The 10053-nt window shown below is 33.7% G+C and overlaps 1 non-coding gene across 1 annotated transcript; it reads left to right on the top strand.

The window, feature by feature from the left end:
* Positions 1 to 7796: 7796 nt before the first annotated feature.
* Positions 7797 to 7903, top strand: LOC125492979 (small nucleolar RNA R71). Its single transcript, XR_007269364.1, has one exon. It is a non-coding gene; the product is annotated as a small nucleolar RNA R71 (small nucleolar RNA).
* Positions 7904 to 10053: the final 2150 nt, after the last annotated feature.

The raw sequence follows: 10053 nt of genomic DNA, 5'->3' as shown, positions 1-10053 counted from the left end.
ACCTTGCGAATCTGGCGAGCGATTCCAAACGACCTTGCGAATCTGGTGAGTGATTTATTTCGAACGACACCGTTGATTTTATTATAATTTTAAAAACTTATTGCTGCAGTGAGTGATCTCGTGATTGAGAGGATGAGAGGGGAAACCCTAGCTAGGTAAATGAGAGAAATAAACGCACCCACCCACTACATAGGCCCTTTTATTATAATTTTAAAAACCTATTGCTGCGGTTTTGTATAGGAACCGCAGCAATAGGTTCAAATAATATTTTTTTATATTATTTTAATATATTGCTGCGGTTTTTATCAGAAACTGCAGCAATATGTTTGGTCAAATAGTCAAATTTTTTCAAAACAAAATTTGTCGAAACTATATTGCTACAGTTTTCGCTTGAAACAGCAGCAATATAGTTATTTTTTGTTCTTCCTTTTCTTTTTACGTGATATATTGCTGCGTATGAGTAAAACCGCAGCAATATCACTGCAGCAATAAACAATTATTATGCTAGTGATAAGATTAATGAATGTATCAATATAAGTGATAAGATGATTTAAGTTAATTGTCTTTATGTAAAATGCTTTTGAAACTAAAAACATTTATTTCAATTGAAACAGGTTATTATCTGATGAGATCCATGAAATTATCATTGCAAATCGGTAAGTTAATTCAATGTAATGCTACATTATAAGTTCACTAAATAAATATAATCAAACTATTACTTAATTAAGTGATAGATTGGTAATATAAGTAACACTATAAGGAGTCTAATTGAAATTAAGAAACTCAATTCACAACTTTAATTTAATAATAATAACAGTTATATTATGCTAATTAATAAACGTTAGTTATACTTGAATAATACTAATAATAATTTCAATAGAGATAATTAAAATATTAAATCATAATAAATAATACTTTTTGACTAATTACAAAAGATTGTAAGTTACTAAACCATTACAACAATTATTAAGATTATAAGAATATAAAATTATCAATCCATGTGCTAGGTCATAAATCCATGTGCTAGGTTATCCTTTTTTTTAACTGGCTAAAGATTGATATCATAGATCATGAATTAGAACCATTAATCTGAGAAGGATTAAAATCTAACCATTCATTGTATATTGAAACATAAAGGAGGACAAAAAATATGAGATCTAATCTCAACCGTTGATGATTTGATCCAACGGATGAGATTAAATTTGGAAACTCTAACATTGTTAGGTATAAAATAAGTTCACCGGCCAGAAACATTTCTCTTCTGCCTCCCTCGACGACCTACCCTTTAAGACCTCCTCCTTAGACCTCACAAAAACAGAAACCCCAACTCCCCATGTTTCTCTCCTCTTCGACGCCCTTGCCTGTTGGCTTCTCCTCCACCCTCTCATAGCTTGCCGGTGAACCTCCACACATCCCCGAGCCCGACGTCGCGCTGGCCCATCTCTTAGATTGCCTGCTCCCACATTATGAAACCCTAACAATGATTCAGGTTCGTTTATATTCTTTCATTTGTGTTTTCATTTTTCAGTTTTTGGTTTTTTGTTTTCAATTGTTTGGGTTCGTTTATGTTTGTTCTTGCGTTTTCGTTTATCAATTTCTCGATTCGTTTCAGTTTTATGTTTTTTTTTCATTTTCGTTTACAATTTTATGACATTTTTGATATATATGTGAACATATGTATGGATATATAATTTCTGTTGGAATTTACAATTTAGGGCTCGCTTTACGAGACTGAAAATTAGATTTTTCAATTTTGGGGTTCGTTTATGTTTGTTCTTTTATTTTTGTTTTCGTTTTTCGATTCTTTTATTTAGCGTTAATATCAGGTTTTAGTTTGCTTTCACTTTTATAATTACTTTTGTGATCACTATTTTTGAACTTTGTTCAAAAACTAATGCCAATGATTTGTTGTTGTTGTTGTTGTTGTTGTTGTTGTTGTAGACAATCTTATGCATCTAGCGTGCTTATGTGTCGTGCTCCTTGTGGCTCTATTATTATATTGACATGAAAATTGAGTGAACAATTAATTGTAAATATAGTTACATTTTTGTTCATGGGAAAATTGTATATTTTATAGTTTGATCAAACTCTTGATCTTTATGCACATCTTGATCTTTATGCACATCTTGATCATCAGGTATAATTTTGTTGTGGAGTATGATATAATCATATAAGTATACTATTTTGTGTCTTGGTGACCTCAAAAACATATCATTGTTCACTTCTATATTTATGTGAAAAATTCGAAATTCAAATTTGTTGTATGAAATTTTTTGCATGTTATCCAAAAATAGAAATAGTAAATAAAGCCCCAAAAGAACTCTTTTTAGAAAGGAAAAAAAATGCTTTTTTTCATTTTTTTAATTATGTAAATATCACGTAATATACAATACTTTTATTTTACTTAATTTAAAATCAATAGGTGAATTTTTAATGTTTATTTGATCTTTAAACATTCTTTCAATAAACTACCACCATATGAATTCGTGGGTCAAAAGTTGAATCTTATATTTTATACTAATTAAAGTACATAATATACAACAATTTTTCAAAAGATATTATATGTTTAATAATACGCTTCCTCTTTTGTTTTATAATCTAAGTTATTTGGATCTTCTAATATACTATTTGTTGGGGACATGTTGGTGACAAAAATATACTAACTAAAATGTTGCACAAAGAAAAATTAACATATTTAAACGACTTTAGCCGGTTCAATAAAATTCTAGTTCAATTTAGGGTCAATATCTTAGATTATTCAATTTTTGGTTAATATCTTATTGGGTTACGGTCAGGTTCAGGTTTGAATGTAATTTTGTGTGGTCTGGTCATAATCTGAACTTGTCGGGTCCTGGTCAGGTCTGGATAATTCCAGGTCAGGTTTCCATCAGGTATGGGGACTGATCCTCACATGTCGAACCAGGTTCAATCTAGGTCGATATCATGTTGATCCAACGGTCATATTTGTTTATGACACCACTACCTTGATTCATTTCATCCAAAGTTTTGAATCGGTATTAGGTTTACTGAACAAAATTTAGTGGTTGTTTGTTATTGGGAATTTTAATTTCGATGGTAAGTTTCATTTCCTAAGAAGCTATTTTCCTTATGTAATTTCTAGAAACGACATTAACATGTTTGGTTGACTTCAAGGGGAAGGTAGGTGATAAAGTCTCACGTTTTGTAGGAATTTCAGTTTCCCAAGGACACTACTACAAAAAAGGTCAAAGGTAACTGTTAAATAAGGCTTTACATAACAGTTTTGAGGTGTTATCCAAGTCAATGTAATGTAAAGTAAACATAACACCTGACGAAAATGTTATGTTTGCTAGAGAAAACATAACAGTCGTTTATAATACATGTTATATCACTAGATAACACATTTTGTAAATAAGTGTTATGTTTGCTATTTATATGACAAATTTAAAAAAGGAAAATTTAACAGTTATATTGAATAACTATTATGTTTTCCTATAATATATGTAACATATATTACCTATAACTGCTATCTATGATATTTTTTTTAAAATAATTAAATTATCATTTCACACATATATTAGCAGTAGGTTTTGCAGCACACAACACAACAATATCTTACAGTACAATTTCTTTTTTTTACAGAACAGTACAATACATGTATCTGTTGTATAATTAATACTCAACCCATGAGATCTTACAACCAATAAATTGAATATCATATTCCAAACTTCCAAAATTCATTATATCACAAAATAATTCAACTAATATTCATAGTTCTAAACTTCTAAAAAAAACTACTATATATACATATCAATATTAATCTAAATCATAAACAATATCAAATCTAGCCTATGGCCACATCCACATGATATCAATATCCAAATCCAAAAATATAATGTATGTCCAAAAGTGGATTAAGGTAAAAAAATTAGGCGGAAAGTTAGAAGTCATTCATCATTTGTGCTTCGTGTTGATCTCCGAAATATGTAATCCACAACTTCCTGAGTTCATAAATTTTCTCTCCTGAGAATAGGTTGGACCAATGTCTTGATAGTACTACAATAAAGGTAATTATAAAATAAGTATTCATATATAAAAACTTGAAAAAAGTAATTATAATTTATAATTAATCGGGTACAAATTAAAAGGAAACAAACAAGAAGATGAATGTTTATTTTTCCCCGAAGTTTGTAGTGGGAGTAGTTATTAACTATTGAGACTAAAATAAAAGTATGCAAGCACGATGAGTCCTAATTGGTGCACACAATTGTTTTAATTAGGTCATATGACCATAAGAGACTTAAGAAAAAACACTGACCCAATACCTCGAGAAAGCTCTTGTTCATGGCTTCCATGGCCTGACCTAAAGTCTAACATCCTCTTTCTTGGTACATTAGCTACCAATGCTTTTGTTGCTTGCTTTGTTGAGGAAATTTACTTCAAACAATGCTTAATTTTCAGAACTCTTTTTATCATAGTTGTAGCAAGATCATTCAGATATAAAGTAAGGTTGGACTTGGTGATGGGATCCCGTGTGAGGAGGCTTAGATAATTCACCTAGATGACCTTATTTAGTTTTTTTTCTATCTTGGAGTTATTATTTTAGTTTTTATCTAACTTTGGTTGTAATAATATTCTTATTTTAAGATAATTGGGTTAATTTATCTTTTTGTTAGCCTTACGTTTACTCTTAGAGAGTGAATGGGCAGTAATATCCTCCAAGTTCGAATAAAGGATTTTCTTGAAACTATATTTATTTGACATTACGCTTATTTAAATTTGGAGGGTGTTACAATATAGGTGAGAAGGAAGAGGTGGAGGTTCAGGTGGAGAATCGATTTCTTCAAGAAATTCGCCATGGCAGTCTGGGTAAGAAACCCTAACAATTTGTTACATCTGTAACCGGCGACCAGCGAAGAGCAAGCAACAACGGAGGACGAACAATGACCGGTGACTAGCGAAAGCAAGCAACGGAGGAGGATGAGCAGAGTGAGAAATGATGAGGAGATCTGGAGAGATAGCCGAGAGATGAGAACCGTCGAGCAGAGTGAGAAACGACGAGGAGATCTGGAGATCAGATAGAGGAGAGATGAGAAAATAGAGGAGAGATGAGAGGTTGAGAGCAGAGTGAGAGAGATGAGAGGTTGAGAGTAGAGTAAGAGAGTGAGAGGTTGAGAGGAGAGTAACGGCGTGTGAGCAAAAAAAAACCTAAGTCATGACACTCATGTTTTATACTTTGTTTTAATATTTTTTAATGATATTGTTGCGGTTCCTTGCAAGAACCGCAATAATGTATGAAAATATTAATTTTTAATATTATTTTAATATATTCATGCGGATTTTGACAAAAACCGCAACAATATGTCGGTCAAATAGTCAACTTTTTTTTCAAAAATTTTCATGTTGATACCATATTGTTGCGATTTTAGGCCAAAACCGTAGCAACATCTTTATTTTATATTTCACCTTTTCTTTTTACATGATATATTTCTGCGTATGAGTAAAATCGTAGCAATACCCCCGCAGCAATAAGCAATTACTCTACTAGTGAACACAAGTAGGAATAAGCTAATCCTTATCGTTCTTAACAACTGGTGTCCCTCCTTTCTAAGGAACGAATTGTACCAGGCTCACCCACTTAGAATCAGAAATGGGGTAGATGATGTCCGCGTCAAGTAGTTTCATTACCACTTTTCTCACCACCTCCTGCATGTTAGGATTCAAACGACGATGTGGTTAATGCCCTTCAGATCGTCAATGTTATAGCCCATAGCTTTCTTATGCATGCGAAGCACAGTGAGGAGCTTTAAAAGTTTGCTATCATCGAGTTTAACACTCACGATCACAGGACATTCCAAAATGCATATCCAAGGAGAGAGGGAAATGGTTTTAATTCTACCTTGTTTAGTTGTGGCTCAGAAGTGAAATAAGTGGTCTCCATTACCTCAAAACCTTTGGCCTCATCGACGTCAAGACCATCCACATCAAGGAGCAAAGAATCTATCTCATCATCACCTTCTCCTAATGAGGCTCCAAAAGCAAGAACAACCTCCAACGAATCATCTAACAAGGCTCGAGGAGCATCATATCCAACAATCTCCTCTATGAAATCAATCCTGCAACAAGTGTTCTCAAGCATAGGAGACTTTATAGCATTAGTAAGCTTAAAGTCACAATATCATAGCGAACACTCAAAGTAAGAGAACCAGACTTAACATCAATAACAACACTATCAGTACACAAGAAAGGTTTACCCAAGATGATGGGGATTTGATTATCCTCCTCCTAATACTACAAAATCAACAGGAATAAAATATTGAGTTTTCTAACCCTAACAAGTACATCCTCTAAAATACCCAAAGGATATTTCACATAACAATATGCCATTTGCAAAGTAATCTGCGTTCACTTTACAACTCCCAAGTTCGGTTTATTACAGATAGATAAAGGCATAACATTAGCTCCTAGATCACATAAAGCTTTATTAATAAAACAAAAGCACCTACATGAAAACGGATGGAAAAAATACCATGATCCTTGAGTTTTGGTGGGATTTTATACTATAATACAACACTGCACTCTTTAGTTAGAGAAAATCTATCTATACCACCAAAATCCCTTTTTTGTGATCATATATTTCAAAAACTTATCATACACAGGTATTTGAGAAATTAAAACAGTAAAAGAAAATGTTACCTCGAGGTTCTTGACCATGGCCAAGAACTTACAAGTTGTTGATCGACCTTTGATTTTTGCATCCTGTGGGGAAAAGATAAATGTGGTTTGGGAGAATCAGGAACCTTCTCCTTTTGCTTCTTTGCTTCTTCTCCTTTCCCTTGCTCCATTTCAGATTTTAAGCTATCTTCACCGTCATCCACTATATCATTCTTGTCTGGAGATGGTGAATCACCAGTAAGCATAGGTGAAGCATCATACTGTGTATCGCTTCGAAGAGTAACGACATTAGCAGTCTCTTGGGAAATGGTTGCCCTAGTAGTTGACCTAGTTGTCTCTGTGCATTATTTTCGACCACCTGAGCTAGTTGAGTCTCCAAATCTTTTGTTGTGTTTTTTAACTCCTTGATGCTCTCATCATGGCTCCGCTTCATAGAAACCATCATCTTCATCAGATCAGACAGAGTAGGCTCTTGAGAGCCGACATATGAGAAGGTTGTTGTTGAAAGCCTTGGTGAGAGGGCCTATTAAAACCTGTAGGAGGATTCTGAGTGGTCCCTTGGTAGTATGGTAGTCTAGCAGCATGTTGTGGTGGGTTCTGATAAGGTGGTTAGTAGGAGGCTTAAGGAATAGGTTGAGGATTCTGAATATTGTGTTTTTATATGAGAATTTAGGACGATCCATCCACCCCGGGTTGAATGTATTGGAGTATGGATTATATTGAGGTCTCTACTGAAAGGCATTTGCATGCTCCATCTGACTTGGGTCAGGTTGGCTGTAGGAACAATCATGGCAATAGTGGCCTTGAATAACGCACACCTTACAGTAGGAAGAGGTAATAGGTGCCATAGCAGACATCACATCTTAATAGGAGGAATATTAGACTGCGAAGATCTCAATGCATCCATCTTAATGCTAAACTATGCAACCTATGATGATAAAAGGGCATATGCATCGACATCCAACTTTTTCTTTGTAGTAGCCATCAAGGAACTATGATCATCTGTTGTTAAGTTGGCCAGGAAATCATACCCTTCATCTACCTCCTTATCTGGCAAAACACCCCCTGTCGATGAATCAATTGTACTCTTGATATGGGGTTGCAGACCATTATAGAATACTTGGGTAATGAATCACTTATCAAGGTTGTGGTGTGGGCACTCTCTCTGTATCTCTTTGAACCTATTCCATGCTTCCTTCAATGTCTCATCAAGTTCTTGAATGAAGATAGCAAGTTCATGTCTGATTTCTGCAGTCTTGGTAGGAGGGTAGTATTCTTTCATGAATGCTTCAGATATAGTACCCCACTCAATTTCTTTAACATCATTCTGTCATTTATGTGCCTTGTCCTTTTATGAGAATTCGAAGACCATGACCTTCAACTGACCAGGAGCGACCCCTTCGTGCTTAACGGTACGATAGAGTTGTTGAAACCAACATTGTAGATGGTTGGCATGGTCTTCAAATGTATGCCCCCCAGATTGGTTATGTTGGTCATGTTGATGAGGGCAGGCTTGATCTCAATGTTTGCCGCTTCTATGGTGGGAATAGTAGGACACGTGAAAATGCCACTAGAGGAAGGTACCCCATAAAATTTCAATGACTTAGGAGGCATGATTGACTCTGAAGGACCTTTCGTAGATTTTCCTTGATTACTAGACTGATTTTTCTTCTTCTTTTGCTTTTTCACTTGCCGGATGGTTTTATCAAGATCAATGTCAGTTGGAACTGGAGATCATGTTCTTTTGGACCTGGGCATAAAAGAAACTAAGAAAAAAAGTGCAGTGAGATTGCCTCAATTGGACGGAATTGGAACTTAAAGTTCCAATGAGACAGTAGAAATAGTTCAAATAATTAAAGAAAAGCGATGGAAACTAGCCGTCTCATCGGCAACGACGCCAAAACTTGATGATTTTAAAATGTAATACAACAAGTGCATGATGTCTGTTGTCAGCAGAGACTTAGCAAATACAGGTCGATCGCACAAGGAGATGATTTCTATCAATTTTCGCTTAATTATAATAAACTGTCTTAGAAAAATGAATGTTTGATTTGAATAATAACTAAACTAGAAGCAAGTAATATCAAAATGTTGGTTTAACCAATAAATTAAAAGTCTACGACATACGTTCGGTCCACCATGCTCATACCATTCAAAGAATACAAATTAATCAATAATAAATAACCTAGAGGGTGAGTTATCAAAGAAATGGTTAATCCTTCGATTGGGTATTAACACTTTCAATTCAACATATGTAGTACGATCGCTAACATATTCAAAATTGTCAATTGTAATGAAGCCTCTAAGAATATAATCTTTCAATTCTAATTCCTTAATATAATTATAAGGAACAAGAGAAGCATCCACGAACATAAATTCATCGATTAGAAGTCGTCATTCATCAACTCCAATTACAAGAATTATCCAATTCATCCAAAATCGTCGCTTCAAAAGCTTCCAAATAGCTAAGAAACTACCTGAAACGTTAAGAAAATCACACACGAAGCATAAGAGAGCACAAAATAGATAATTATGCTAATGAAACCTAAAATGCAACTATATGAACTAATATGCTCTAATAATGCAACCTAAATATGCCTAAAAAACTTTATATAAAAATGATTTATCATAATCTAGTAAACATAATCTCTAAATAATATATGAAAACAATTAAAACCCACAACTTATAGTTTATAATACTACTAAGGAGCTAGTAAGAGAGAATAAGAAAGTTATAATATATAATAATTCAACCTTATCACTCAATTGCGAGAGTCTTTGTTGATAGAATAAATATCCGTGAAAAATCCATGTATAGCACCAAAGAAAGGCAAAAACACGTTAGAATTGAGCGCATCCAATATGTCATATGAAAAGATGGTAATAGGTTCTTTTGGTAGGACTAAAGAGAATAACACCACGAGATATTGACCAACTTGCTTACTTATCAAAGCTATCAGATACAAAAATAAAAAGATAGCCAAGAAATATAAATATTTCATAGTTTCATACGTCATCCTTCTAGAGTGTAACTAAAAAAGATCAAAATTAATGGATTACAATTGAGGGACATGATAAAATATACCCTTATGACCATGATTGACACTCTATAATCACCAACCATGAAGGGAAAATAACATGATTGCATACTATAAATATACTATTCCCCCCCAAATATACATAATATAGCACAAAAAGAGACTTTGGATGAGCAAACTTCTTCTAAAATAATATTCATCCATTTGATCATCTGCAAGAATAAGCTGTAAGCTGTCAAAAATAATTGACAAACTACTAGTATACACCCAACATTCAATAAAGACTAGAGTGCAAGTACTCATTGAACAAATTCTTCACCCAAATCTGACACAAATAATACATAAGGCCTTCTACATTCAT

This window comes from Beta vulgaris, chromosome 8 (genome assembly GCF_026745355.1).
Source record: "Beta vulgaris subsp. vulgaris cultivar EL10 chromosome 8, EL10.2, whole genome shotgun sequence".
NCBI lineage: Eukaryota > Viridiplantae > Streptophyta > Magnoliopsida > Caryophyllales > Amaranthaceae > Beta > Beta vulgaris.
The sequence above is the reverse complement of the archived record's forward strand: the minus strand, read 5'-3'. Positions and strand labels throughout refer to the sequence as shown.